Here is an 8403-nt window from a genome sequence, read left to right as displayed (position 1 = left end):
TAAGATTCCATTTTTTTACAGAGACGCTTGTCAAGTACTCAGCTGTTCAGCTATGTGTGTGTGTGTGTGTGTGTACACACACCAAGAGCACCGGCAGGATTTTTCTCAGGGGAGGGGGTGCAATAAAGATGCCCTTCAGTCATGGGGTGTAAGGGGTCTACGGACCAGGGGTGCCCATCCCCCGAAGGCCTATGACGCACTCCCCCCAAAAGGTAGAACATTCCCCCCCATTTATGCCGAATTTGGTCTACAAAAAATATATTTGTGAATGTTACAAGAACAAAAGAAGCTGTTTCTAGAAGTTGCTGAGCCCCTGAATGCAGATCTAATTTCAGAATTTCTCCATCGGGCTCAGATTTCCTGTAAAAATGTTTTTTTTGTATTTTCCTACCTCAGCCTATGTTCTATGTGTATTGGTCGAAAGGACTCGCTTTCTTAAAAGTGCTACAAACGTAAAAGGTAATAAATTTGTGTCAGTATACAAAGGAATGAAGCAAATGAGTACCATGAAAGTGTATAAACATATCTAAAAAAATTTCTTCCCGATTTCCTATGAAACTTTGCCTCGGGAACATCTCTTCGTAAGGTCCAGCAGTAGTCTGACAGCATTGCGGCACTCCATTTGCCTTAATACCGCTTTTCCATTAGAGCAATGTCTTGGTGAAACCATTCACCGTGTTCGTCACTAACTGCACCAAGATTAGTTGTGAAGAAGTCCAGATGATCATTCAAGAAATGTAATTTGAGAGACATGTTGCATCTCATACGTTGGTATGATCTAATTAGTCCATGTACAATATCGCGATACTTCTCTGCTTTATCTTTTTATATACACTTGTAAAAGACAACCATGCCATTTTTTCAACATCTGTTAAATGTTGAATGAAATTCTCGTCATTCATCAATTCCCTTATTTGAGGCCCTACAAATATTCCTTCTTTAATCTTGGCATCGCTGATTCTTGGGAATTTCCATTGCAAGTACATGAATCCTTGTGAAGTTCTGTCCATGGCTTTCACAAAGTTTTTAATTAGTCCCAATTTTATGTGCAGAGGAGGGAGATACACATTTTTGGGGTCAACAAGAGGAGTGTTTGCCACATTCTTCTTTCCAGGCACTAATTCTCTGCGAAGAGGCCATTTTTTCCCACAATAGTGATGCTTTGTGTACTCAAGCTGCATACCAAGCAGAATTGCAATTACCTTCAGATATCCGCATGTGTCACTATTGTATTTCTCATATTGGATATTTGTCCGAAGCTGTTTCAAGTTCTCATACGTCTCCTTCACGTTAACAGCATGAGCAATTGGTACTGATGGAAATTTGTTTCCATTATAGAGAAGTACAGCTTTCATATTAACTTTGCTGGAATCGATGAAAAGATGCCAATCGTGTGAACTGTATTCATGGCTAAGACAATCCATAACGGATGAGATGTCATTACAAAAAACCATGTCTCCTTCGTGGGAGAAATATTCTGAGAAAATTGTATGGCGGTCACGAAAGAAACAGACTTTCGTATCGCAAGCGAGGAGATTCCAATCTTTCAGTTGGATGCTAAAGGTTCAGACTGTTGCTTAGACAAATGTAAATCCCGCGCAAGATCGTTCAGATCACCTTGGGACAATAAGTGTGGCTCCATTGATGAACCGGACACTTTAAATGTTGGGTCAGCAGTTTCTTCACCTCTTGCACTTTCTTCCCCGTGTTGGTCACGACATTCATCTTCACTCACAGTCACATTCTCAGGAGGCTTTGGTACCGGCAATTCTTCACTGTGACATACAGGTCTCATGGCTGATAGTAAATTTGGGTACTGCACAATGTTCCTTGTTTTCGACGTGATTCCAGCTATTTTGGTCAGGCAGAAATAACAGTCTGTTGTGTGATCTGAGGGTTCCCTCCAAACCATAGGAACAGCAAATGACATGTGACCTGATCCTTTTAACCAGCTTGTCAGAAGTGTAACACAGGTCAAACAGCATATGTGGGGGGGGGACCATGTTTTGGCCTGGTCCTCAACTTTACACCCAAAATAAAGTTCGTAGCACTTCTTTATAAGAGGGGTAATTCGTCGCTTTTGTGACTTAAATGTCAACTCTCCACATATATAACAATATGAATTGGGGCTATTTACGCAGGTACGAGGCATTTTCTTATGCACTAACACTACACACGACTTCTGAAACTTCAAATCACAACCTAATCAAAGGCAGTCACTTCCCACTAAGTCAGAACTCACAATGCGAGACGCACATGACAACAAACAACACTGCGATTCTACGTGTTCGGACATGACTCATCGACAGTGTTGCCATGCCTCTCTCTTATTCACAATTTGGTTTGTTGCAATTGGAGGAAGGTCCCAGGCCTTAGGAACGTGTTGGTCATTCTATTGTCATATAATGACTGTTATTCAACAATATCTGTAGAGTAAATATAGGTTAAACCGCAGCCCAATAGGCAGAATTTTCATGAATTGCATTAGGTACAGGTTAGTGTGTAACAAGAAAACTGAGCCCGACAGGAAAAAACTGATTTCATTTTCGAATTCAGCACCATCGACTTACCTTAGAACACCATTCACATTCCTTGTAACAAATTTCATGTTGACCAGTGTTATTTACTCATTTTTTTTTTTTTGGTCAGACAAAATTTGCGGAACAATATAATACAGGCATATTTAAGCAATGTATGCTTACTTTAGGTATTGTTTACAATATATACATTTAAATGTATATTGTATATTACTTTAACATTAATTGAAATAATATTTTGTGATAATAACTTCTGAGGTTGCACAGTTGTTGCAGCAAATTTATTGATAATTTCCTCTTTTTGAACCACTTTTAAAATATCGAACTCACAGGATTGAATTAAAGTAGACATTAACCACTCATCGGCCATACACGGACGTAGTCTGTTTGTCACGGTATGGTAATACCTACAAATTTGGAAAGGTCGAAAACTGAAGAATTACAACTGGTCGGAGAGACAGTTTGTCTGCTTGACTAACTTTGTATTAATGTGAACAGGACCCCCCCCCCACCCTTTCCGATTCTAAAGGCATAGGATGTGGTGTTTCATTTCAATTCCATCGCCCCGATCACCCACAGGTAGGTAGAAAAACTGTACATAATAACCATAACTAAAAATCAACAAGTCAATCAAACGAAACAATCCCCCCCCCCCATTTTTGTGTGGAGATATACAGAATTTGTGGCTAAACTATACAATTTTGTCTCCCCCAAAAATTCCAATGACACAGGCGCGTCATGAGGGCACCCCTGCTACGGACCCCCAAATGCCAACCTCCCTTCCACGTAGTACACCCTGGACTGCATTTTGGAGACTAGCGAGGCTCTGGCGTCTGAACTCACAGCCAGTTTAATCCTTCGAGAGGCTTGTGTTGTGTGCTGCCCTTGTGATGTTTGTGATTGTCCTATCATCCATTGTATCTTATCACCAAGTTGCAGATAAGCGAAGTAAAATAAAATTAACAAATCAAATCAAATCAAAACCCTTCAGTTACAGAAACTAAGTGGTGGCGATTGGGGGGGGGGCAGTTGGTCCACACTTTTTGCTTCTTCTTTTTGCCCCCGCACTATGCTAAACCTTATCTAACAAGGAAATTTAAACTGTCCTTGCCACTAGTTTTGAAACCCGATCACTGCCACTGCAGAAGCTTATATTTTACCTTTTGTTATTATTTTATTATTACATTAGTAATCATAATTCAAATTGAATTGAAAATACGTTGACGTTTTAGAAAAGTTCAGACTTGAGACCACTTGTTAAATAGAAATTGGATTCGGCTTGCTTCCTTTCTATACATATCTATCACTTTGATGATGAACACTTCTGCCTCTTTCTGCTTTTTTACGATGCATAGATATTAAACAGCTCCATCGCGGTACCTCTGATTCAAGAGGTACTTTACTACATTACGCGTGTAAAGTTGACAGAATGCTGATCAAGATGTTATTCACTTCAGTAATACGGTAAATCTCGGGCAGATGTCGTTGCTGTAGCAACACACCACTGCCCAGCCAACGTCTGTCTCAGATAAAAACGGAGTGAAAGTGAAAGATCTGGGTCAGGCAGTTTGCTGCAAACTTTACGTCTTTATGATATTATAGCGAGCCGGGGATGTAGCTCAGATGGTAGAGCGCTCGCTTAGCATGCGAGAGGTACTGGGATCGATGCCCAGCATCTCCACATTGAGCATTCATTTTTGCCTTTGTATCCAAGTAGTAATAACATTGTGCAATAGCAGTGTTACCAAAATGTAACATTCATCGTCGTAAATATTAGCTCCTTTTCCGCTGACGGCGATTGGGTTCCAAAACTGGGAGGACAAGGACAGTTTACTTTCCCTTAGTAGGAAATATTATTCTGAAAGGGGTGAGGAAGTACATATAAATTCTTTTAAAATTTTCTTTAAATTTAGTTTTATTTTAAGTAGAATTTTAGCTCAGCTAAACAAGATTCGATACCCGGTGGAGGCACATAGTGGTTAGGACCCCACTTTAAAATGTAGGTCCAGTCCCGATTAGCCTTACTATGCATAAAGTGGACTTAAAACACCAACTCAATCAATTATAACATCAACATTCCGGTTTTCTCAGTAGAAATATTGCAAAATGATTTTAAATGAAATTCTAACCCTGCTAATGAAGTAACTCTCACATGATATGTTCTTATGTCCTTTGTTGAAAATTGAAAATAAACTAACTGAAAGTATGAAATTCACAACAGTGCTCAGCCGGCCCCCGTGGCGTAGTGGTTAGCACGGGTCCCGGGTTCGAATCATTGGTGTTATTCATAAATGTAATAACATCATCACTTATCCTCATCTTCGCGATTAGCCCAGAGTGGCAGAAAAGCGAAGTAAAATAAATCAAATCAATCAATCAATCAACAACAGTGCTCAGGGTCTCAGTCCCGAGTTCGATCCCTGGTGGAGGCACATTGTATTGTGGTTCAGACCCCCTTTAAACTGTACGTCTACTCCCGATTAGGCAATCTTAGCATAAAGTGAACTTAACCAAACTTTGATAACAGTAATGTGGACATGCTAATGATAGAAGCAAAAAAACATGTAACGGGAAAATCGTACGTCACGGATCCCAGAATTCACTGAATCGAATTGACGTAACTAATGTGTGTGTACAAACTTGAATTCCACGACATTTGTAAAGTTTTCTCACGTTAGGACACCCACTTGTCAGCTACACCGTCTTTGGTTCTTTTTTCATTGAAGAAACAGAACGCTCTTCTCTTTCTTATAGACGGTAGAATCTTTTGTTGGCTTCCAAGTTAGTACCTCGGCTGGCTGTGTTCGTTATCAGAAGAATGCGGTTTCAAAGGAGGGGCCCCATAGAAGCTGTCAACTTTTATCTGTTAGTTCGCCTCGCCCGTATTACTTAAACATGGGCCCAGCTCTTTCCGTTCTCATCCGTTCCGAATGAAATATTACACACCATAAAGCTTGTGTGCTTTCTTTTCTCTTTGTATCAAACCCCAATAATGTCACGATGTACCGCAACATGCACTTCTTGCACTAATATCATATTTCATTTCCTAAGAAATGTCTGTTCGTAATAAACTAATTAAACAATGGACTCACGCCACAGACACTTGTGACCAGAGTGGCAATGTATACAGTTCGAATATTGTACAACGTTTACTTACAATTCGGGGTCGCCAGAACTACCGCAAAAGGGATTAAGCGCGAAATTCATATTTTCGCGGCAAATCCGTTTCGCTGTTGTTCTTTTAGCGCTTATTCCAGTGTTCAAGTTTGGTATCACGCTTAATCCTTTTCGCGGATGTTTCTCTCGCGCTTATTGCAGCGTTCAAGTTTCGTTTCACGCTTAAATCTTCTCGCGGATGTTTCTCTCGTGCTTATTACAGTGTTTGAGCTTGATTTCACGCTTAATCCGTTTCGCGGTTGTTCCTTTCGCACTTATTCCAGTGTTCAAGTTTGGTTTCACGCTTAATCCATTTCGCGGTTGTTTCTTTCGCACTTATTCAAGTGTTCAAGTTTGGTTGCACGCTTAATCCGTTTCGCGATTGTTCCTTTCGCACTTATTCAAGTGTTCAAGTTTGGTTTCACGATTCATCCGTTTCGCGGTTGTTTCTTTCGCACTTATTCAAGTGTTCAAGTTTGGTTTCACGCTTAATCCGTTTCGCGATTGTTCCTTTCGCACTTATTCAAGTGTTCAAGTTTGGTTTCACGCTTCATCCGTTTCGCGGTTGTTTCTTTCTCCTTTATTCCAGTATTCAAGTTTGGTCTCACGCTTAAGCCGTTTCGTGGTTGTTTCTTTCTCCTTTATTCCAGTTTTCAAGTTTGGTCTCACGCTTAATCCGTTTCGCGGTTGTTTCTTTCTCCTTTATTCCAGTTTTCAAGTTTGGTCTCACGCTTAATCCGTTTCGCGGTTGTTTCTTTCTCCTTTATTCCAGTTTTCAAGTTTGGTCTCACGCTTAATCCGTTTCGCGGTTGTTTCTTTCTCCTTTATTCCAGTTTTCAAGTTTGGTCTCACGCTTAATCCGTTTCGCGGTTGTTCCTTTCGCACTTATTCCAGTGTTCAAGTTTTGTTTCACTCTTAATCCGTTTCGCGGTTGTTCCTTTCGCGGTTGTTCCTTTCGCGCTTAATCCGTTTCGTGCTTAATCACTTTCGCGGTAATTCCACCTCACCACATTACGTAGACTTTCGTAAATATTTATCTCAGGGTTTTTGTACCGCTGCAGGGTAGATATTTCCCACAGGAAAGCTTGTGCCTTGTTGTTTGGCAATGGAATTCCTTGTGTGCGGCTTCCGGAATTATCTGCCTTTATATTTGATTACAGTGATTGTGATACAGTGTTGCCATCCGACTACTAAGCAAACCGTTTCGGAGAATTCAAATGCTTCAACAAGGATAACATGAAACAAACTAAGGGTCCTTTCCCACGGGACTGCTGTGTGGCCGCACTCAGCTATGTGTTTGTGGCACGTTTGACGAGCGAATACCCTAGATTTTAAAGCAGGATTTGCCACTTCACACTGGTCAGTGGCCAAAATAGACTGGAACATTCGGACAGTCTAAATAACATACTATACCCTGTCCCAGATAACTGTAGAGCAGGGCCGCGCATATCGGCAGAGGAAGAGGAGGAAAATCGAGTGGTGAAAGCGCAGCGTTGCCAACCGTACGGTCCTGACCATACATGTACGGACGTACGGTCCATACCTTAGTCCGTACGCTAAATACACAGTTTGTCAAAATTTGCTCTTGCAGTCTTATCCCTAATATTTCCCTAAGAAATTCTTAAACCAATCGTACGAACCTGGAGACAAAAATACGGTTCGTTTGCCAAGTGCGTTCGGTATTATCCATTTCAAAAGTTTGCAACGCTTGCAGAGAGAAGGAGGAAATCGGGTAATTCCCGCCGCCCATTACACAATCGCGTATCTCTCACTGTTCATTGGTGGAGCCGTCTCGCGTCACTACTTGTTCTCGTTCGCCTGGTCTACAGTTAGCTGGTACGGAGTTTAGTCTTATTTTTGTACAATAAAAAGTAAACTACCAACATTATTTTGTCAAACAAATTGGTAAAAATTGAATACAGTTTTCAGACCTCGTGGTATGAAAGGCCAGGAATCAAAAATTCTTTAATCATGGACGAAGTGGCTGTTCTACCATTTAACCTGCAAAACTCATACTACAATAATAGTCGTATAATAGTATAGTATAATATCATGAAGAAAGTTTACTTTTTAATTAATAATGGACGAAATAATTTTAAAATATTTAGTTTGGTAAGACTCAACGTGATGTAAGCCAAACAGTGGTCTGAATTACTAATCGGCACTGTTACGTCAGTAGAGTGTAAGATAGTTGGATCATCCACAATAATGAAGTCTACTAATGTTATACAAGTGCTTGTGAATGTGATTCTTGTAGGTTTCAATTTGCTCCTAAAAATATCCTTCGTTAGCTGGGTGTGCTGAACGAAACTGAATGGTTTGACATACATGCATCATGTTTGGGGCAAAGGACTCCGAATGGTAAGGAGAGGTGTTTCTGACTTGAGCAATCTAATTTTAAAAAAAATCTATAAAACACCAGTCTTCCAAACATTTGTTGCATAGTAAGGCACAGTGGCGGTGCGGGTTCCAAAACTTGGGGATGGGCAAGTGACAAAACTGGGGAAACTAGCCCTCACCTCCTCCTAATAGCCGCTACTTGTAAAGCATTTCATTTGCCAGTTTATGTTTTATCGGAAGCTGCCCGAATTCATGCAATAAAATACAATGAGTTTGTATTTTCTAATAGACAATACTTCTGATGACTCACTCCATCGGTAACCAAGTCAAGCACAAAAGGGTCTAGCCTTCCGTTGGACTTGGCGTTCCC

At 40.6% G+C, this 8403-nt stretch overlaps 1 non-coding gene across 1 annotated transcript; it reads left to right on the top strand.

Moving 5' to 3' along the window:
• The first annotated feature begins 4145 nt into the window (after positions 1-4145).
• On the top strand, positions 4146-4218 carry TRNAA-AGC (transfer RNA alanine (anticodon AGC)). The gene has a single exon. It is a non-coding gene; the product is annotated as a tRNA-Ala (tRNA).
• Positions 4219-8403: the final 4185 nt, after the last annotated feature.

This window comes from Lepisma saccharinum, chromosome 13, assembly GCF_977018435.1.
Source record: "Lepisma saccharinum chromosome 13, izLepSacc3.1, whole genome shotgun sequence".
In the NCBI taxonomy this organism is placed as follows: domain Eukaryota; kingdom Metazoa; phylum Arthropoda; class Insecta; order Zygentoma; family Lepismatidae; genus Lepisma; species Lepisma saccharinum.
Note: the sequence above shows the minus strand (reverse complement) of the source record. Positions and strands in the feature narration are given on the sequence as shown.